Source organism: Lagopus muta, chromosome 27, assembly GCF_023343835.1.
Source record: "Lagopus muta isolate bLagMut1 chromosome 27, bLagMut1 primary, whole genome shotgun sequence".
Lineage (NCBI taxonomy): Eukaryota > Metazoa > Chordata > Aves > Galliformes > Phasianidae > Lagopus > Lagopus muta.
In genome coordinates, this window is record NC_064459.1 from 630,760 (window position 1) to 653,718 (window position 22,959).

At 38.8% G+C, this 22,959-nt stretch overlaps 1 protein-coding gene and 1 long non-coding RNA gene across 2 annotated transcripts in view; one reads left to right on the forward strand and one right to left on the reverse strand.

The window, feature by feature from the left end:
- ANXA4 (annexin A4) overlaps nt 1-22,959 on the reverse strand; it is a 493,965-nt gene that overhangs the window by 282,263 nt on the left and 188,743 nt on the right. The window lies entirely within an intron of this gene.
- LOC125685335 (uncharacterized) lies at nt 1,058-20,993 on the forward strand. The gene is made up of 2 exons (XR_007373427.1): nt 1,058-1,138; nt 19,589-20,993. It is a non-coding gene; the product is annotated as an uncharacterized LOC125685335 (long non-coding RNA).

Here is a 22,959-nt window from a genome sequence, read left to right on the forward strand (position 1 = left end):
GGATAGAATTTCTTTCAGTGTCACACTGAAGTTGGTGGGAACAATTCCCACTCTCTTAAACTGTTCCACATAAATAGGAAAGCATTGCATATATTTAAATCAGAAATCCAGGGTTACACAATCAGACTAGGGGTCTTCCGTAAGAATATCTGTCTAGCTCAATGCTGTACAGTTGTACCACTTTAGACAAAATCTCTATCAGTGTTCCCAGTGAAAGTGTAGTAAAATTCTCTGAGCAAACACAATTTGGCAATGCTCACCTTGTCTAGGTCATACGTGAAAAGAAGGATATCCAAAAGGAAATCTGGAAGGCACTTTGATTTGCCTAGGTATTAGTGTGTATACAATGAAAAATATTTGTCTCCCTAGATTTAAAAAATGTGTTGTATTACCTCTGTACCACAGGATGGAGTTACAGACTTAAGTTTAGATTTTCTTGCCTTCCAGCCAAACTATTAATGTTGTTTTTATGTGCTTTCTTAATACCCTGCACTTGCAACAGATGTGTTCAACTATATTGGAGAAGATTCTTCCCAATTGCAAAAGGCAAAACGAGGTTATTCTTGGCACAGATACTGCTTGCTTTGTATACTGTGGATATGAGATGTACATGGTACTGGTGTCACAATTCTACATGCTTTAATCAGTTATGATTAGGGATTTATGGACAACAGAGTAGATAGACACTGTAAGAACCACCCCAAACCTTGGGGAAGTTGGAATAATGACTCTTTCTTCCACCAGCTTGCTCGTATCTCTGTTAGAAACAGAATTTTTCTCCCCACACCCAGACCTCCAATATCTTCATCTACCTTAAAGAGAGCTATTTACTTCCTCCTCTGTGCCTTCACTCAGTTTGTACATAATTGCAACCCTCATCCACTTTGGACTTTTCCTTGCTCCATGTCGCATCCAAAGGAAATTCCCTTTTTTCAGATGTCCGGAATACTCTGAGTAAAACAACCCCCAGAAGTGATGAACTTGATCCAAGTGTATGGGATGGTGCAATAATAGTGTCACGTGGGCAGCACAATGTCACTGAACTGTTGGTTGGAAGTGATAACAAGCTCAATTTTGGAGCAGCGATGGAAAATCTCCCAGAGGTGATTGCTGCTAGGAGTGAAGTGAAAGTATAAAGGTATTTTCTGTGCATGGTTTTTTTTTTTTTTTTTTGTGTGTGTGTGTGTGTGTGTGTGTTTTTCTTCCATCCTGCTGAAGGAGGAGGCTGTTCTCTATAGGTGTCTGCTCTTGAAATCCCCTCTCTGAAAGGGTACTTAATGGAATAAAGCTTGAATCATAGTGAGTTCTGGAGCTGGTATTGCCAGCTCCTGCTGATACGAGTGGGAGAGGCATTCCCAGAGATTTTGTTTCCAGGCAGGCAAGCTAACCTTCAGCAAAATTAGTATTCCTCAGCATCTCTGTCTGTACAAAGGTGCTGGGATTTAATTACGTACCAAGAAGAATTATGAAACTGAATCCACTTTGTGTTTGCAAAACACTTGGAAACCTTCAGATTGTGAAACTGGCAGCATTAACAATTATTATCTATACTATCCTGGCAGTTTTCTGCCTATCAGTCAAGACACGAGTACTTTCTGTTAGAAACTTTAGAAGTGTCCACTGTCACATGCAGAACTGCTTCCGAAGAGGTGATAGGTGGTTTGTGAAAGCCTGCAGAGCTGCCTTCACATTGAATGATGTAAGCTGTCTTGTTTCTCATTTCTCAACCACTTCTCAAACATAATTGAAATTTTACGTTTGCCAAAAAGCTCATTTTCAACTTTGAACATTTTAAGTCTAGAAGCATGGTTCAGGTTCTAGTAAATGCACTCAATTAAAAGCTAATAAAAACCTTGTTCAGTGTTTTTATAATTTTTGAAAGACTCCTTTTCATCAGCAAAGGATTAATTTGAAAATTAACCATGTATTCATGAGATGTGTAAATTCTGAAGGAAAAAGGTAATTACGGCTTTCAAGCTTTGCTTTCTCCTCTTGAGATATTTTTTCTTTTCCCTTTATGTTATCCACAAAATATTAAGCTAAATCCTGGACAACGTGCCTTTTGCTGGAGAGTTAACATGGAAATCTTGATTTTGAAAGCCATCAGATTTCTGTTTCCTCATAAAATAATAAAATATCGGGCATCTTCATTACTAACAATGGTTTTTTATTGGTGTCTGGCCTTGTCAGTTCTCAAAGCTAAGTGAAGTTGCGTTGGGTCAATACTTGTAAGAGAAATCTGGAAGAGATTGGTGTTATTGAGTCAGCTGTGAGTGCTTTTCTCTGACTCAGTGCCTTCAGCATGGAAGTAGTGAAACTTTCATTTGGGCGACAAATAACAGGAAGTGAAGTTCATGAGGAACTTGCCATGAAAAGAGCAATAGTAAGCTCTAACAACTTAAATATCAGATGCTATATAGTTCTTGTCTTATTCATTGTACAGTGAGTGTTCTTCACATGTGATTCTCTCTGTATATGGATTTTCACCAGCATAAATCTCTTTGAATATTTGTCAGGGACCAGCAATTCAACAGCAATACTGCAAAATCTGAAGCAACTTTGTTCTAATGCTTTTATTTCTTACATCATCTCCTAATAATATTTTTTACCATTTTGCCTTTGAATTTTGGACCATTTTCAACAATCAGCTCCCTAACATTGTGGTAGGAATTTTAAAACTGCTTTAATTTATTGTGCCTGTATGATCTTAACTGTATGCTTAGCCCTGTCCTGAGTTAAGAACGTGGTTATGATGTCAAGGTTCATTTTTGAGAGGATGCTGTACAAAATTATTATGCACTTACTAATTTCCAGATAGGTAGCTTGCTCTTAGTGAGATAAGGGCTTAATCATCTTTTCTTTTAACTAGGATGTATCTTTATTGTAGCTTTAGTTTCATCTGATGTAGCTTTTTTTTTTTTTTCTTCAGGAAATCACTTGGATATTTTATTAGTGATTTCTCTGTTTGTTTTGCTTTGTTTTCTTGCCTTTGCCATTCTTCAATACATTTGGCAAGAGTTGTGAGCTGAACTGCTTTAGGAAAGCATATTTTTGGTTTACCTTTCACATTCCTTCCTCTGTTGTCTCTCAACACATAACACATTTGTTGGTAGAGCATTGTGTTGTGGTGGGCTACCTGCAGATAGCTGAAAGAAGCAGCATACTTCGATCAGCTTGTGCTCTAGAACAGCTGGGTATTACCCATATGGGTTTGACTGGAAACTACAGACGATTTGAAAAACAATTTTAACTGGAGATTTGAGTGAAACAGTGATTTGTGTTCAGTTTCCTGGCAGAGCCAGGATCTTATCTTGATCCAGTGTGCCATAATCTAGACTTGTTTCTTAAAGAACTATTTTCTCACTTCTGCTGGTTCATGACCTGCTCCCAGAATAAATTATTCTATATCTTCTTATTTGCAAAGGCTCAACCAGCTTTAGGGACACTTTCTAATCCATGCATACCTCTTTCAATCTGTGTTGTCAGCTTGTCTGTTCCCACCTGCTATACTGTCCCACCTTGCTTCTACAAAGACTATGAGAATAATACAGACATTTTAGCTCCTTTTTGAAATTACTTTTGGCTGAGTACCATCTTCACAGTATTATTGTTATCCAGAAACCTTCAGTTGCTAATATTCCTTCATGGAAAGAGATGTTGTGTAAAAAATGATGAAATTATTGCAATGTGAAGACATTAAGAATGAGAGCATAACCCCTCCATAAATAAAAGAATAACATGGATATTACTGCTAGACTGTGGTATTGTTTCTAAGCAACGCATACCCAGAGATATCCTCAGGCACCTGTACAGGCTGGGAGGAGTGGTCCTTGAGAGCAGCTCGGCAGAGAAGGACCTGGGGGTCCTGATGGACGAGAGACTGAATATGAGCCAGCAGTGCGCTCTGGCAGCTCGAAAGGCAAATGGGATCCTGGGCTCCATCAGGAGAGGGGTGGCCAGCAGGGACAGGGAGGTGATTGTCCCTCTCTACACGGCTCTTGTGAGGCCCCACCTGGAGTACTGTGTCCAGGTGTGGAGCCCTCAGTACAAGAAAGACACTGAGATTTTGGAAAGGGTCCAGAGGAGGGCGACTAAGATGATCAAGGGGCTGGAGCACCTCCCCTATGAGGACAGGCTGAGGGAGTTGGGCTTGTTCAGCCTGGAGAAGAGAAGGCTGCGGGGTGACCTTATTGCAGCCTATCAATACCTGAAGGGAACCTACACCCAGGAGGGGAGTAAACTCTTCAAAAGGGCTGACAACAGCAGGACTAGGGGAAATGGTTTTAAGTTGAAGGAGGGAAGATTTAGGTTAGATGTTAGGGGGAAGTTCTTTACTAGGAGAGTGGTTAGGCCCTGGAACGGGCTGCCCAGGGAGGTTGTGGATGCCCCGTCCTTGGACGTGTTTAAGGCCAGGTTGGACGGGGTCCTGGGCAACCTGATCTGAATATGTATGTTGGTGGCCCTGCTAGGCAGGGGGGTTGGAACTACATGATCCTTGGGGTCCCTTCCAACCCGGGTGATTCTGTGATTCTGTGATTCTGTGATATCCAAAACTTTAAATGACGTTGAAAGATACTTTTGAGAAATTCAATGATTACTGTTTGCTGTCTTAGGTAATGAGAAAATACCACACAGTACCACACTGTGGTGTGGTGAGATGTCTTGGCCCTCCAATTAGGAACTTCTTAGCTTCTATGAGTACCAAGCAAAGAGTTTAACATTAATGGCTTATTGTTAGGATATTCAAAATATCTTAATAGGTCTGAATAATCAATCATGGCAATATACAAAGTCAGTACACTCAATCTCTAGTGTGTGCACAGCATTTGACAGCCAAGCGATGGGTAACTGAAAAACCAAGGAGAATTACTAGGCTTTAGGGCAGGACAATGCAGTTATGGTCACCTGCTAAAGAACTTCTAATATACACCATCCCCAAAACCTCATCTAGCATTTGCATACCAATTCAGTAACTTCTTGTTACGGATAGGCTGGGTATATTTTTAACAAACACTTTCTTCAGAGTCTGAAAACAATGATAAATTCATGGCATCCTCAGAATTTGTTTACTAGGTCAATTCTACAAAACCAAAATTGCCTGGCTCTCATCAGGTTTTGCCTAACTTTGTCTTAATGTTCTTTCCGCCCCCTATTAGCAAGATGTGTAAGAACTCCCTTCCTTCTGTAGGATTATCATATGCTAATAATGGACTATATCCTCTTCCTCCAGGAGATGACTATAAAGCTGTCAACAATCATTTGGGTTTATAGCAATAGCAATTATACTAGATTTTTTTGATTAAATGCTAAATGTTACATGAGTAATATAGAGTAATAAATTACTGTTGGATTCAGAATTATGCTGGCTATATATTTAACTCATATTTGGGATCATGAAGCATTTAAAACTGAATTGCCTTTGCTCTAGGTATGCAAAGAGGTTTCTATTAGTATGACAGAACAGCTTCCCTGTCCTATTATAGATTGCTCACACTGATGCGGAGTAACTGTTAAAGTGAATGTCTTTAAAGCAATTAAAAATGTGCTGAGTCTGAGATAATATGGAAAAGAAGACTTTTGCACATATGGGTAGAATACCGTGAGAGATCTATAAGTTTGCAGAGGAGTAGTATGCAGCCAAAGTTTGTGCTGTATAAATGGTCCTAATTCTGCCAGAGGTCTGTGCCTGTGGATATTTTTGCCTCAATTTACTGCTATCAGCTGTCAGAAGCCCTCCAGGCAGGGAGTTGTAAAGATAGCAGTTTCATGCAGGTTTTCAATTGTGGTACTAATAACTAATACCAAGGGCTAATTCTTTACACAAAACCTTTCAAGGACACTCAGATTTTGGACAGTAATGGAAATGTGCTTCATGAATAGTAGTTTTGCAGCATGGTGTGGTGATGTCAGCATGAGACAAACTCCAAAGGTAAAATTTAGTTATTGTTGATCAGTGCTGAATCGTATTTGAGATAATCAGAGGGTATAACCAGAAATAACATGCTTAAGTTTAAGCAGGTTTCAAAGGAACATAAACAGATGCTTGGTTTTAAATGGTATGCCTAAAAGCTGCTCTGAAAGGGCCTTTTTCTTCGTTAGGCTAGGATATGGAAATGGAGATTTCTTCAAATTAAAGGCTCTTAATAACAGAGAAAAAGCAATTCCAATAAAATCCATTTAGTAATGAATGAATGTAGCAGTATTTTTAAGAACCCCTCTATAATGTGTGCTCATTCTATGGAATATATGTATTTATGTTCATTCTATAGAATATATAGCCGTAGAGTGTGCATATATGCAGAACAAACACACAAAGGAAGTATATAGCTGTGGCATGACAGTAATGTGGTCATATACTGCAGCAGACTAGCAGGGATAGTGGACTAGCAAGATAGACATAAGAGGATTTAGTGTTAAAAGCAGCTTGGTGGTTTTTTCTTTCCTCTGTTGAAACTACTGTAACGCTTAGTGCATATTAACCATTTGTCTGAATAACCTGAAGAAAGTGATAAAATTCCTGTCACTGGGTTTACTTAAAATTAGACTGGACAAAAAGTTCCCCTTAATCTCCTGAGCAATATTTTTGTCACAGGACATGTCAAGTAAAGCTGAGGATGTGTCTAAATTCTGTCAAAATGATTGAGGTGAGAGAGGAAATTTCCATGTGTTGTTGATGGGAAAAACTCTTCAGGATGCATTCTTAAAGCATATTTAGAGGAGCTTATGTGAAGATGCATAGGGGATTAACTGTTTAGGACACAGCAACAAGTCTGCTCTTCTTAGCATTTAGTCATGCCACGAGTAGAAAACTGATTATTTTCGGAAATTCAATGGGACATTCTGTTTCTGTATGTCTTGCTGCCTTTATGGCTTGTGTTGCAGAACCTCATGAGCACCTTTGCAAAAAGCTGTATTTGTGATCCGCAGAGCAAACTTTAAAAGCACTGAGTTCCTCAGACTTCCCAATGAGAATTTCCTATACCTTTTTGTGCAGAAGTGCTCACAGCATAATGTGAAGAACTGCCTCCCTAAAGAACCAGCTGAACCTCATCAGCTGAGCAGGTGGTGAACTTGTGCTTGGTTGGGTTTGACAGCAGTTGTATGAGATTCCCCCAGTGAACAATAAATAAAATCCATGCTTTGAGTCAAATTGTCAACTGGTGCAATTTGGTGTAGCCACGTTCCAAGTCGGTTGAAACTGTTGAGCTAAGAATCTGGCTTTTTATCTTATTAGCAGATGGAGAGTTAGGAATGCTTCCATTTCTACCAAGCACTTGTCTTCGTCAATCCAACTTCATCCTGGAAAGCCAGGGACAGCAGATAGGTACAATACCAAAAACAACATGGCTTTATTAACAGCTAGCAGTTTCTCTGTATCATTTCAATTATGCTCCCAGGTAATGAGTTCAATATACTTTTGTTATGTGACTATAAAGCTGCCTATGGGATGACAAGAATATATGATACGATGTTACAGTCTTCTCATAACATTCTGGGGTAATTAGGACATAAAATTGAACTGAAACTTTAAAACACATTTCAACTCTGTTCCATATATATTGCTCTTCAGCGGGCAAGGATAGTAATTTAATATTGACTTTTGGCTGTGAGATTACCATATAATCTAAATGCTAATAACAATTAAAGCACGGTGTGATGATTAAAGTGTCTCTTGGAATATTGAAAATCCAGGTAATAAATGGTGAAAGGATGTATAAGCCAGAATTTAGGAATCTGTTCTGAAGGTCTGTGCTGAGAAGTAGTAGGCTGGGCTGAAGGAGAGTTTTCATCACAGGCTGTGTACTCTGTACTCCTTTCAGACTGAGCCATGAAACAGACGGGTTTTAATAGATTTTTATTTCAGGCTCTATCATATGGAAACTAGACCTTTGAAGCTCCACTCTGCACCTTTTTTTCTTTCTCCTCACTTTTCTATAAGCAACATTTTGTCTCGGGAGAGGTTCAAGTCGTGTTTCCTTCACAAATTAAGATGAATATTTTCTTTTGAAAGTTGGTTCTTATTAATGAAATATACACTTCAGGGTTTTCTAGGAGACAGCAGAACTGTGAAAGACAGCTAAAACAAGAAAAATGAAAAGTACAAACCCTTCAAAAACGTACAGCCATATGTGAAAACGCTTTGAGATTCATTAAGCAGGATGCATTCCCAGATAGATGCTCAGCACAAAAAGTCCCTAGACTCAGCTGTTGGTTCTTCCCAAACTGTGTGTGTGTTTAGCTCTGCCTCTAGCTTAGAGCAGCACTGCCTGCTCCCATACACGAAGAATTTCATGGACTTTTGACAGGCTCATTTGCAGTAGCATGATGGATCTTGAATCTGTTGAGGCAAGAAGTGAAGACCTGGGAAGGATCTTGATGACATGGCTGGTGCCAGTGGGTCCAGGATCTGTGCTGAGGGCTGCAGATGATCCATCCATCTCTACTGAATACATTGTCCAGGGGAAAAAAGCATCTACGTGGTTTCTGATTTCATAATTCCACACATCACCTGTGCATAACATAGGTAGTAATGAAGAGACCTAATACCTTCTCAAAGCTAAATTTTATGCAAATGATGACAATACCACTGTTCAGAAGGAAAGGTAAAAACACACCTATCTTCAGAGCCCCTTGTTAAAGTTCTTACATAGAAGGAGGATTCAAAAGTCCGCAAATGTTTTCTATTTCACTCAACAGATTCATTTCCACTTCCAAATTCATTCTTTTGTGAATGCTGATTTTTTTCTTCCTAAGAGATGAAAAAAAAAAAAAAAAAAGCTCTGCAAGAAGCTTTTTTCCTTCCATCTCTAAATTTCTCCATCTGCTTCCACAGATGTAGAGTGGCCAAGCAGTGCATGAAACAGTTGTCATAAGCTGTGCAGCGGCTGTCCAGGGATCCTTCCTCAGCCTGTGGCCTCTTGTGTTGTTTGTTTGTTTGTTTTTTTTTGGTACAGTTTAATTTTCTACACTGCAGAACACACAAGGCCAATGGACTTAGTTTGCCCTTCTTTTTATGCTTTTTTTTTTTTTTTTTTTTTTTTTTTTAGCAGAAAGGGGTAAAATAAGCTATAAAATGAATTGACTACCAAACCTCCCAAACAGGAGGCTGTTCCAGCAGATTTGCCCAAGCAGGGCTCCTCTCTTGGGCTGAATTGCATGCTCTGAGCCATGAATGTGAAGGTGGTTTACTGCCACTTGCAAGCTATCTGCTCATGCAATTAGCCCTTGAGAAATTGGGATCACAACACTTGGTTGGTTTTAACAAACAAGGACTGCATTGCTAGTGTATAAACTCAACTGCATTTTTAGTGCAATGCTTTATATTGGAAAAAGAGTTTAAAGAACCCTGACTGGGAAGTATTATATTGCACAATAAAATATGTAACAAATTAGTTTTTCTTTCTTCCATTTCTCTTTTCCAATCCTTTTTTTCAGGGTTTCCATGGTGGGTATAGGTTGATGTACAAAAGAACTTGTTGGTGTTTTCAATGGCTTTCCTTACAGACCCCTTTTGCAGGGGTCTCATTAAAAGGAAGAGGCAGGTTAGGCTTAATGCTTCGGAAGAAGCCAAGAGGTTCAGTAGCTGGTGAGAATAAACTCCTCTGCAATGTGTGCTGTTATACTTTTCTCTCTAATTTCCAGCTGGTTACAAGGGACAGCTACAGGCTAGTGTAGGAGCCACTTGGAAGATATTTTATGTCTCCTAGCTCTTAAATGACTACAAAATTGTGGAGGAGAGGAGAAAAGGCATCTTGCCACCACTGAAAGCCATCCTGTTTTCTTTTTTCTCCATCTTTGCAAGGCCATACAATAGTGCCTACATCTAGAACAAGCATCAGAAAGGCATCTCTGAAGGCAAAGAGTAATAGGATGAAGTAGATGGGTCATCTTGATTACTTAGCTTTGCCGTAAATGATTGAACAGGGACAAAAATGCCATGTTGGTGTGACCTGTGGATTAAAGGCATTGAGTTGTCTGTGAAATACTCTTTGAATGAAGAGGGAAAAATAAACCCAGCATTTGGTCACCATTTGAGCAAAATGCAGATATAATGGAAAAGACTTTTGGTCTTGTGGTGTATTTGCGAACTGGGATTTACAGTGCACATAGATTATTCTTGATAAAAACACTTTGCTTTTTGTGAAAGCTCTCCTGTGCTATAAGTGCTTCTCTTCATCATAATGGATTTTCTTGATAGATATCCCTGCCTGAACCATCTTAGACGAAATGATTCCAAGCTTTATTTCCTTAGAATTTAAGAATGTGTATTTTATGATAATACTTTCACTGTACATGTTGAGTAGTACCCAGAGGGCTGAAGCATTTGTTATTGTTAATAATACATGTTTAATAGAATTGCTTTCTTCTGGAGGTTGCAGAGAACTTGATTAATTCTGCAAATGGGGATTATTTTGCCTGGTAATGAAATGTCCTTATCTCATGGGTAAGGAGGGGAATAGGATGGGACATTACAGTTCAGAAGAAATACAGAATAGTTCATTAGGTCATAAGATTGCAAGCAGAGGAGGAGCATCAAAATGAAGGAATAAAGATCCAAAAAATGTTGGGTCTCTGTTCAGCCTGGCAAGGAAGAGCACGGTGACCTTTTAAACTGACCTCTCCCTCAAGTCTGGAAGGAAGTGGTGAGGATTAAAGCGGAATAGCGAGCTTCAGCAACACATTGCCTCCTGTGCATCTTGCCTTAGGATACATAAATGTCCCTGTGTATCACAGGGATGCTGCACCACTGGAGCTTTGACAACCAAATGGTTCATTTCAACTCTCTGTGGTTTAAAAAGCCCTGTTGCAAGTTGCTGCAGTTTGGTAAAACCTGTTTTTAACATAGCCAAACCAATGAACTGAATAAAAGATTATGAGCTAAATCTATAAATGCATTTACTCACCTAGTGCACATTGACTGTTTATTTTCAGGGTCAGGGCCATAATCTTTTGGTCAGGAAATTGTTAAGCTTGATGTCTTATTACTGAAACTTTAAATAGGAATTCTGCTAATAGGGAAATAATATTTTTATCATTCTGCTGTCAGAAAGGTGTACTGCATGACATTGCCCAGCCTGAGGGTAGGACACAGAGCTCATGTTTAGCCTCAGAACACTGATGTTTGATACAGCACTGACTTTGTCTTTGTGCTTATCTGTGAATACATCTTGTGTAAGATTGACATAGAGAATCATAATCTTTGAGTCTCCTGGCAAGGAGGTTTTGTAAGGCAGATTGGAAAACTTTGCTGCTTTGTATTTCTGTGAGCTGCAGACATTTTAGCAATAGCAACATGAACTGCTAGTAGGAAATGGCCCCCAGAAACTCTTTACCATAATAGCAAAGAACTGACAGAATCTGTAATGTGCAAGCTTGTCACTGTTCTTACAGAATAGTGAGCACTGATATGGATGTGGAGTACATGGGTGAGATTGTAATTGTCACAGCCAATGGTCGATTCAGGAGTCCTTGGTAAAGGTTAGAAGTGGAATGTTGGTAGTCTCTAGGTTTCTAAGCAGTAACTTTTCATGCGGAGTATTCAAATGTATGTGGAAAGAACAGAAATCGGTCTGTGGGTTTAGCAATGAACTGGGTAATATCTAAGATCTAAGACAAAGTGATAGTGGCTGTTTCTTCAACTCTCTTTGGGAGACATCATATGATGGCAGCAATCCTGTAAAGAATGAAAACTACTGTGTGGTCCCAAAGAATGGCCTTGAATTGTGCAAATCCTCACTGACTCTTATTGCTAATATACAGACTTTTGAATGAGTTTTTTGTTTTAGAGACATTTCAAGTCCAGTAGCGTTCTAGCTTTACTGATGTAGTTGAGTTTTGTTGTCCTTGTGGCTATTTGTTGCAACTAGTGTGTGGCTGGTAGAAATGTGACTCGGGATCACCTATGTCAGTTTCTACCAGGCAAAGTTTACCAAGTTACCGCAATGTATCTCAGCCAGTAGTTTTAAGACTAAGAAATGTTTACCTACTTTGTCAAATGCCATTGCTGTTTATTACTGTAATTTTTTTCTGCTTCATGTTGCACAAACTAATTGAAAAATAAATTTTGCTTAATTTAAGGTTAACAAATCTGAATTTCTCTAAGTGAAATTCAACTAGGAACTAATTTAGGCTCACTAAATTGAATCTGACAATTGCATCCGTTTACCTTATTATGCGTATTAATTTGCTTTGCATTATATTCCTTTTCATAAGCTGAACTTGACTTGCTTGCCATTATTTTCCTTTTTAAGGCTGTTTCTAATATTTTACTTTCTAATTAGCTCTTCATTTTTCCTTTAGCTTAAGCCTGTGGCATGATGATAGTCTTAATAAGGAGCAGCGGAATGGATTTTTCAGCTGCTTAAGTTTGGAAAAGTCCAAAGTTTAAAACACCTCTTCTTTAGTTCTTAGTTTTAATTGACTTTAAGAGCCTCCTCCTGACACTCAGGACTCTGATCGTAGGGACGCGTGCATGTGAACAGATTTATTTATGCATAGTCTCACAGTTGGACGCAAAATCAAGCTAGTGAGTGACAGAAGCAAGAAAGGCAGTCCTGAATCCCAGCTGAGTGCACTTTATTACAGGCTCGAACAATTCAATATACAGAACAAAGCAATATTTTAAAACATTCTGAAGAGCAGTAGAGACTTTGTACTAAAAATAACAAAGGCTTTCCCACTTAGCTGCTCCAGCTGAGGACTATTGTTTGTTCTCTGAGATAATTAGCAGCCGTCCTCAGAGCTTTCTGAGTGGCTTTGTACACATAACTGACAGTTTAAAAACACAGAAGAAACACAGCAAGGCTGCTTAGAATATAGCACAAAATATAGGATTAATGAGTCATCTCCCAGGCTGACGGACAAGTAAGAAAAAGCCTTGAATAAAAAGAAAAGCTTCTCATTCAGTAATACATATCATCTTTCTTTTTCAGTTTGTTTACCTTCAAGACCATCATTCTCCTCTGTAAGATTCCTTGTCATTACAATTCAAATACTGAATCTTTCCAGGCAGGAGCCAAGCACTTCAAAGCTGAGACTTTTTTGGGGGGGGAGCAGGAACAGCAATTTACCCCCTCAGAAGAGTAAAGTGAGATTTTTAAAACCTAGACACATACTGACATATAGAATACTCTGATTAACACTGATTAGAAATAGAAGTGCGGCATAGAGAAATGAATTTCTATTTTTTGTTTTGAATTACGTCGTTTCTGTGCTTTATTAAAAATAGCGTCTCGCCATCTGTTATTACTGATATGCAGTTAATCTGAGTGTGATTCCTACAAGTGAAGCAGATCCAATATTCACACCTTGGAATGGTCATGGTCTTAAGCTCTATGACCACCCAGCTCCCTTAGTTTGCTGCTTTACTTCTTGACATCTACCAGCTGCATTTCTCTTTTCTCTGAAAAGAAAGCAAAAAACCCCAAATATTCAGCACGCAACATTCATGGTGCCTCATTTGCACAATGAAATTCGTGTTTAAAGATTGGATTATGGACAGAAAGATCATAGAATCACCAAAGATGGAAAAGGTCTCTAAGGTCATCCAGTCCAATCATCCACCTGTCACCAATATTTCCCACTAAAGATGCAGTGTTAGAATAAATCTCAGCATAGTACAGGAACCGTGTGAATGGGTCTGGAATGGAAAGGAACACACAAGTTATGTACCTGTGGTTCCAATTTGTATCATAAATTCACTGCTTTCTAAAAAAGTTGTTGAAGGCCATCATTTCAAAGGTGCCTGTGCATCTCAATGTGGAACGCACATGATAAATCAGATTGTTTGCTACTACAGATTTTGTCCATCACACCTCTTGTAAAGATTTTCTTTATCTACTAGATGTGCTTTTATGACAATCTCTCAGTATTTAATATGATTTCAGTCTCTGTTATTGGCATCTGCATATGAAATGCAGACGAATGTCTCTGCGGCAGAGGAGTATATGACCTCAGGATGTGCTGTATGATTACAAATGATATGGAATTTGTCTTCTGAATAAACTTTTATGACCATATGTAAGGAGGATTTAAAGGAGGTAGTGCTATACACAGGCTTATTCAGAGCTGGAGAACTCTTTCCCTGGAAAACACGAGCAAGAAAAATCCAGAATTTCCCACAAGGAACATATTAAGTATTTTTTTCCTGTCTACTTTGTGACATTATTTAACTGCATTTTCAAGGCAATAGTCACTCTAACCTTACTTTGATTGTATTTTTATTTATGCTTTAATATTGCATGCCTCTTGCATAAATCAAAGGCTCATCATTCTCCATGTAGTCTCACTTGAGGCTGTGTTGAAATTGTCACTTCCACACAAGAAGCACTCAAGGGTGCTGGGATTAGTTCTTAAAGTGGAGAGTAACCAAATGGTTAAATTGCAGCAAAGTAAGTTCTACTGTTCCTTAACACACCTTTTAAAAGTATTTTGATTGTCATTTTTGCACATACTATGAAAGAAAACAACCTTGTTATGATTTTCTGTGGTTGATTTACTACCTGTCCTCTGCTAGCGCAGCCATAATGTGCTATAATGTGGGGATTATTCTGTGTTCTCTTGTTCTGACTGCTGTACAAGGTTAAAGATTACATGAGATTATATTCTTATGCAAATAATATTTCCCTTTCCAAGAGTCAGAAGATACAACTCTTTGGATGGCTCTGTTTTGTGATAAAACTTTAAAAGTCTCTTACATACACAAAACACCAATATTGCCTATGTTTTTAGCTAGTTCCTCTGTAAATTTTCAGTGTTTATTGTGTTTGGGAATCATACAATTGTTCACATTTGATCACACCCAGTACAGATAATATAAATTTCATGCTGCTTGCTTTGTACTCTATTATTTAGGTTTGACATTTGGGGTCTGCTCACAATGTCTGATCAAAACAAAACTTCCATTGAAAAATATATTGTTCTTGAATGCAAAAAAAAAAAAACAGTTTATTCAAACTTTAAGAAATGTGAGAGGACTGCATTTTAATAACACTGAATGAAAATGAAACATGGATGATAATTTTCTCTTCTAGTAGGGAACACTGCAGAAAATTTTACAAAGTTGACCGTTGCAGAGCTTTTAAATTTGCCCAAAGCACATTTTCAGACATAGATCACTTCCATTTCCAGTGTTGTACCATCCTTTAAATAATACAAGAATGCCAAGGAAATAATTCAGCAATACCACCTGACACCCCAGCTCTAATTACTAAAGAATGCAGTCTTTGTAAGAAACTGATGATGAATGTGGAGTTCTATAGTTATTCCATATTACTTGTGACATTTATGGATGTCACTTTCCTTCCCATTCACCGTTCTAATTCCCTTCAGTAGTTACTCCTGCAAAAATGAGAACTGCAGTGACTGAATTGCATCCTCAGTGTGACAGAGCGCTCCAAAGTTCTTCATTCCTGTCACCTTTTTTGCTTATGCACTATTGTTAAAAGCATCAGTGAGCCTCCACTGATAGCTGCGTTTCCTCTCATGTGACATAAGCAGAATTCTGAGACAGGACTGGTTTTGACAGCAGCATGTGCAAGCTAGGCTAAAGCAAGATCTGATCCCTTCGTGGAGGTCAGCCTCCCATGTCTCCTGGGATCCCACCAGCTGTGGCACTTGTGTGTTACAGCTATTAACTCCTGCTGAATTATGGAGGGACTTCATTACCACTGAAATAACCATTCCTGTGTATACCCTTTCATAACCCCTAGCTTTGCAGTGGGGAGAGAACAGATTTCCCTATGGCAGCATGAGCCAAATTGAGCAGCCTGCAGGTCTCTTGCAGGGGGTTTTAACGTGGGAAAAAAAAGCAAGGCTGAGTTTGCATACCTTCTGCCATAGCTGTGGAATACCCTATGTAGATTTTGTCCCCCCTCTTGACCAATTCCAGGCCTTTCCAAGAAAACTGTCTTACATGCAAAGTCTACAAGCCATGGTACATTTCCCAGGGCAGTGACTGAGAAAGTGAGGGGAAAGGTTGTTGTCTGTGCTCAGAAATGGACACAGAGATGAGAAGGGGAAACACCCCCAGACCAGGTTTACAGCCTAAATGAAAGCTAAGTGTACATAGGAGGGAGGGGGGCTTTGGATTAATTCCTAATGGAGTCCAAGTTGAATATCCCATATTGTTTGTTTACTTATTACTGTATTGCCTGCTGATTCCAACCCAGATCTCCAAGATAGATGCTGTACAAACATACACTGAATGACAGCTCCTGTTGTGCTGCTCTTGTCTAACTAGAACTATAAAACATAGGAGGAGAAAAGGTCCTCAAAGAGAACAGCTTCACTTACACAGCTGGTCAGCAGCAAAGCCCAGCAGATGATGCTCACTGCAGTGATTCACTTTCAGCCAATACTCCTCAGTCTTTTTTTCCCTTTGCTCCCATTCCATCCAGAGCTCCAAATTTCAGGACTGCAAAAACATCAGAGAATTGAGATCAGGAGGTATTAAATAGCAGTGGCAAAACACAACAGCAAGCGGAAACAAAGCACAAACCTGGCAGCATATGGAAACTACTATGGCTCTCATCTACAATATAGGTCCAAAAGAAAAATAATACACCTTGATCTTTTAATAGAAAAAGCTTCCTTCTCTTCAGATCAACAAATATGGGGACTTGGGAACGCTTCTGTGATCTGGGCATTCCTCCTGCTTGTGTCATGACTTTGGGCTGAGATGAGGCCCAACTCGACCTCTCTCTTCTACACCTCTGGAGGATAAATCTGTGTTTGCAGTACAGTTGAAGCCACATTCAAGGTAGGGTTCAGCCTGGGGAGCTGTCTGTGAGGCACATCTGATGAAGTTTAAACTGGGACCTGGTGATTCCTACTGAAGCAATGCATGAGTCCGCATGGTTTATGACAGCACACATAGCTGTGTGCTTTGCTCTAAAAAATGTCTACTCTGATTTGAATTACTTTTTAATACCTGTGTCAAAAATTTGGGGCATGGAGTACTATAACTAGAATTATTATGTATCTTCTAATATTTTGTTGTGAAAGAAGACAATGTTCTAAGGAATTCCATGATTTCTGTATATCCATGTTAAGGTACTGTTATCTATTTTCCATGTTCTTCCCTAGCAGTGGCTGCAATTTAGTGGCTAGTGAAGAGCTTCTCAGGCAATATGCAATTCAAATTGGTAAGGGCTGGTGTCAAACTATATTAAATTTCAGCATGAATTTACTACACTAAAGCTCACTGCCCTTTGTGTTGTTGCTTAAATAAAGTGAATAATCTTAACTTGCATAAGACCTCTGTGGTTTGGAAACAGACAGAAAAGTCACGATGTTCTGAATTAAAAAGCAAGATCAAACTAGTTGTTCAAGTTCAGAAAAACTACATCAGCTTTTTTTTTTTTTTTTTTCTTAGAGAGACATGAATGTCTGAAGAGGGTAGATTTCATTTAAAAATGAGGCTGGGGAGAAGAATTTCTCACCAGAGTTTGAATTTCTTGCAAACATGTCATTCCTCTGCTTATTTATCATCTACCCTTCATAAATGTCAAGTGTAATAACAAAAGGTTTTAATAAACCTGTCAGAATTGTTTCATGTCAGATTGAGTGAAAAGGTTATGTATAACAATAAAAACAAGTCCTAAAACAATACTGAATTCAGCTACAGAAGGAGCCCTGGTCTATCCATCTCTCTTGAGAACTCAGTGCTTCTCTGCTGTGTTGTTTAGAAAAATAAATTCTCTTGTAACATGTATTAAAAGCTACATAGATGTGCATGTTGCACCTAGTGGAAAAAAAAAAAAGTCATTTAAACTAGTCATTTCAGTACTGATGACTCAATCTGGGGAGCTGATGACAAGCTCCCTTTCTAAGATGTGTCAGTTAATAAGAAATAACCTGGCACCTTTGTGCTTCTGAAATGGTTGCACTTTTTCTTCTTTTCTTTTCTTTTCTTTTCTTTTCTTTTCTTTTCTTTTCTTTTCTTTTCTTTTCTTTTCTTTTCTTTTCTTTTCTTTTCTTTTCTTTTCTTTTCTTTTCTTTTCTTTTCGGCAACAAGGATGAGAATAGTGTTTTGGACCCAGTTCAGTAAAGTCAAGTATTTGCCTTGCTGCTTGACATCAACAGGATACGTGCAATTTGTTGCTATTTATTAAAAGCACAGAGTACATCTTATCACTGAGCAAACTTCTGTCCTCCCACGCTTTCACCAAAGCATTTAATTCTCCTTTCCATCTGCCTGCATAATCATTCCATTACAATTGCTTGGGAAAGAAGTAATTGCTTTCAAATGCTCCTGGTTGACCAATTTATATTTGAGTACTCAGCTGGGGACCCTGTGTTCTCAATGGAGTGCTTGAATGTTGCCTGTATTACTGATGGTTCCCTGAATACTCATCTTAAAGACTTCCTTCTTGCCACGCTACTATTTTTGCTTGACCTTGCGCAGGCACATTCATAAGAGGATGTTGTTGTGAAGATGTTCTTAACTGAATGACTGTGATAATGTATACAGGCTGCCCAGCTCAGCTCAGATATTAGATGGTATAATTACTGCTCTTGTCCACTTCACTGCTATTTAATGTTTTGTCTTATGTTCATTCCCAGAAGCATAAAATGAGAATGGGACACAGTGCACTACGTTCTGCACGTGCATCTCCAAGGTCTATAGAAGCATGACAATTCTATTAACTAAATAGGCAAAAGAAACAATAGGCCAAAGGGATGCATGTGGTAGTGATGTATCTGAGACCCCACAGTTGGTTGGTTGCAAAGTTGGGAGTAATCATTTTACAATTTAGGATGGTGAGTTTTTTTTCCATTAGCAGCAGAATTCCATTACCCTGACAAAAGGTAGCGGACCGTCTACTGGCTTAGAAATGTGTGTGAATGAATGCTCGTATACCTGTACAGCATGTATGATAGTGAAAATCTTTTCGGACATGTGGAACTTCAAAGCTTCTGTTATTCTTAGAAAAATCTTAGAATCACAAAGTTATCAAGGTTGGAAAAGATCCCCAAGATCATCTAGTCCAACCATTCACCTATCACAAATACTTCCCATTGAACCATTTTCCTTAGTACCACATCTCTACAGTTCTGGAACATCTCCAGGAATGGTGACTCAACCACCTCCCTGGGCAGCCTGTACCATTGCCTGACCACTGTTTAGTTTTTCCTAATATCTAACCTGACCCTTCCTTGCTGCAACATGAGGCCATTCCTGATTGCCTTAAATGTTTCTGCCTATGTCATCTTGCCATTTCCAAGGCACAGCTGCAGATCTCCATAGTCTCTCACACTCAACTCCTTAGAGAAATAAATTTGTATTTATTTGGGGTAGTTTCATGTGGAAGTGTGGTATCTACTAAAGCATACAAAAATACAAAGTGAAATTCTGAAGTCATCAACTCATCAAAGACGACTGCTCTCACCTCTGCTGTTTCAATTTTCTATTTCATGTGCATGTGTTCAATTGCTGTGTTTGCTAGAGAATGAGGGAAAAAAGTGTTTTTTTTTTTAAATGAATAAGAAAAAATGTCTGTTCTAAAACAAAACTACTGATTTCTATTATATTAGTCTCTAATTACTAAGCAGTTCTAAATAAGCTTTTTTTTTTTTTTTTTTCCAGTGCCCTTGTGAAAGACAGGGATCTCTTGGAAAGAGTCCAGCAGAGGGCCACAAGGATGGTGAGGGGCCTGGAGCATCTCCCCTATGAAGAAAGGCTGAGTGAACTGGGTCCGTTCAGCCTTGAGAAAAGGAGACTGAGAGGGGACCTGATCCAGGTCTATAAATATCTAAGGTGTGGGGGGCAGAATGGCGAGGCCGGACTGTTTTCAGTGGTGAGTGGAGACAGGACAAGGGGAAACGGCCGGAAACTGCAGCATAGGAAGTTCTGCACCAATGTGCGAAGGAACTGCTGTACAGTGAGGTGACGGAGCACTGGAACAGGCTGCCCAGGGAGGTGGTGGAGTCTCCTGGTCTGGAGATGTTCAAGACCTGCCTGGATGCCGACCTGTGTGACCTACTGTAGGGAACCTGCTTTGGCAGGGGGTTGGACTTGATGATCTCTGGAGGTCCCTTCCAACCCCTACGATTCTGTGATTCTGTGAAAACGAAGCCTGATTTTCCAATTAGCAGCAATTGATGTATTGATATCTATTTTTTCCTTCTTCCTTTACAGCTGTTTAACATTGGCTCTTCATGTTTCATCAAATATTTACGAGCAACTCAGGTTATTCTACTTAGCAATCCAGTGATCAGCAACTGCCTTCTGGGACAAGTGGAGTCAAACATGTCACGCATAGCAGCAGTACACTGATAACTTGCCAATGACAGGATTCATGAAATATGTAAAGAGCAAAATGTTTTAGGTCAGGTATGTGCTGACATTAATGAGTTCCTGGTCTCTGAATTAGAAGAATGACTATAGTACTAATCAAAGCCAGTGAACACCTTCACGTAGGCTGCAAATTCCTTTTTACCCTGAGTCTCTGCGTGTCTGCAGTAGATGTCTCTGCTTCTCTTGTTGGTATTTTGATTCTTTAGTACAACCATTGGTGCAATGCAAGCAAAAGCTCATTGTTTAAATGTCAAATGAAGTTCACAGTTGCTCATTCAGTATCTCTGGTAGACTTTTTCATCCACTGATACTTCTTCAATGCTGAAAGAAGGAGTTTGTGGTGCAAGCTGTGTGGCAGCTTAAATTATTACAAATATGCCTTGTTTGTGAACTCTGGTGATGGAACTTATAGCTGCATAAAATGTCCAGTACAGATCTTCTGCAGCCATAGCTTCCCTTAGCTTCCTGCAACATTAAATGAGATTCTGTTGTTCAGTAGTTACGTTCCCCTCTGTTAGAAACCAGTGCTGCATGTGAGCCTATCTGCGAATGAGAAACAAAGACCCATTTTTTTGACTTCCAAAATGTATCCCATTGGTTAAGCTGCGAGTTATAAAACTTAAGTAGAAGGTTAAAATCTTACTCTGCAACAGATGGAGCATAACTGGAAAAAAAAAAAAAAAAAAAAAGGTTTTAGGTTTTACTAATGACATGAGTTCGAAATGAAAGGATTAATCTGGCAATGAGAGCTAAGAGAAAAAAGTGACATAAAGCAAAGCAAAATAATTTGAGGGCTGGAAAAAAGGAGTAGTAAGGTTCTGAAATTCAGCAAGGGCTGCAAGGATTAAGACAGTTTCTTGAATATCGCGAAATACTGAGGGACAAAGAACAGATTCTGTGTCAACTTACATGAATCTTCCTAACATGCTGAAAGAGAGGTAGAAAGGGAAATGAAGAGAGGTATGAAAATGAGAATTTAGGGTAAATTAATGAAGAATGTCTCAGAAATGCACTTGCTCTCCTTGTTTGCTGCTGAATGTTTAGAAGTTCCTATGATAGCTCAAGGTCAGTTTTGTAACACAGTGTGCATGTTTTACTTCTTTGAATGTTGATGGTAAAGAAGTTTTACACTGAGCTTTGTAAGCTTTTCTGATTAGGATATTCTGGTAGCTGTTGGAATTACCTCCATTGGACTTGGGGAATGGCAAAGGTTTCTCTTAGGTTTCTCTTTTGTTTATAAGGTTTACACTCTGGCTGTTGCAGCTAATGTTCAATATATTATGGGGACTCTTGGATTTCAACCTGGTGATAATCTAGACAGGTTCTATTACACTGCTGTCACTCATCACAGTTCAAGTGCCTATTTACAATGCAAAGTCACAGCAGAAGCATGCAGCCAGCCACTGTCTGTAGTCTCTCCAATTTTGAACTTTATTCTTGTGTAAAGAGAAATAGTTGCAGAGTTTCCCAGTGATTTATGCCCAGACATTTTTAATCTGGGAGCTCTTGAGAATTGTTTTAGTGTTATCACACCTCTCTGATTCATTTTTCTCTGGGAAATCATTTCTAGAAAGCCAAATTGCTGAGGAGAGAGATATTAGGAGAAAAGTAGGAGTTAGTGATGAGGGGAAAAAAAAAAAAAGTAACATTTGTTACCTGATATAGATAGTGGTTTAACTGTAATTCTTAGTGATAGACCAATTTCAAATTCTGGTAGCTTCTAACTCCCTAGGGGCTGAGGGCATGAAGGATCCAATTCTGTAATACCTAACAAGAATGTGGTATCTGTATTGTGTGTTATTTAACGTTTTTCACATGTTGCAGGATTTCAGCAAGCTGAGGTTTGAAGTTTTTCAGTCAGGGTTTTCTTCTGGTATGTGCTGCATTAGAACACAATGGACAAGATATGTTCAGGCTCGAAAAGAACACTTGATGGTGTAGGGGCAAGACAATAATATTATTGCTGAAATTTGTTTTCTGGGATTTAGGTCTGGAAAAGAATTTTCTAGACAAGAAGGTGTCATAGTTACTGCCCTCACAGTCTGACTGAAAATCATCAAATATGCAAGGCCCTATTGTATATTGAACTAATCTTGATTGAGAAAGTACTCAAAGAAAAACACTTATATAATGTAATTACTTCTGTTTGACCCTAGACTTATGAAGCTGACTGGCTTCATCCTTGTTTAATTTAGTTGTGGAAAAACGAAATTGCAAGGGTCTGGATCCCATTTTTTATCAAGGCTATTATTCTGGTAGAGATGCTTGCTGACTTTTTGCAACACTGGAATGGAATAAAGGAATTTCAGTGGAATTGAACTTTAAAGCTTGGGTGATGTATGTTTCCATTATACACTGCAATCAAGGTATACTTATTTGTATTTTATTAGCAATAAAGGATATACACAAACAGTTGTTGAGTGGAAAACTGGAAGCACAGATTTTAGACACAAAACTGTCTACCATTTTATACTCGTTATGAATACCTGATGTGCAAAAATCTTTTTGGCTTATTTTCATTAGTTGAAATTAATTGTTTGTCATCATAAGTATTGGCAGACGTGTACACAGTAAAAGCTAACGTTTCCCAAAATTTAAAATTGAGGTTATAAATATGAATTATTCTTGCTGTGGTTTAATTCTAGTTCATGCCCTTAGTT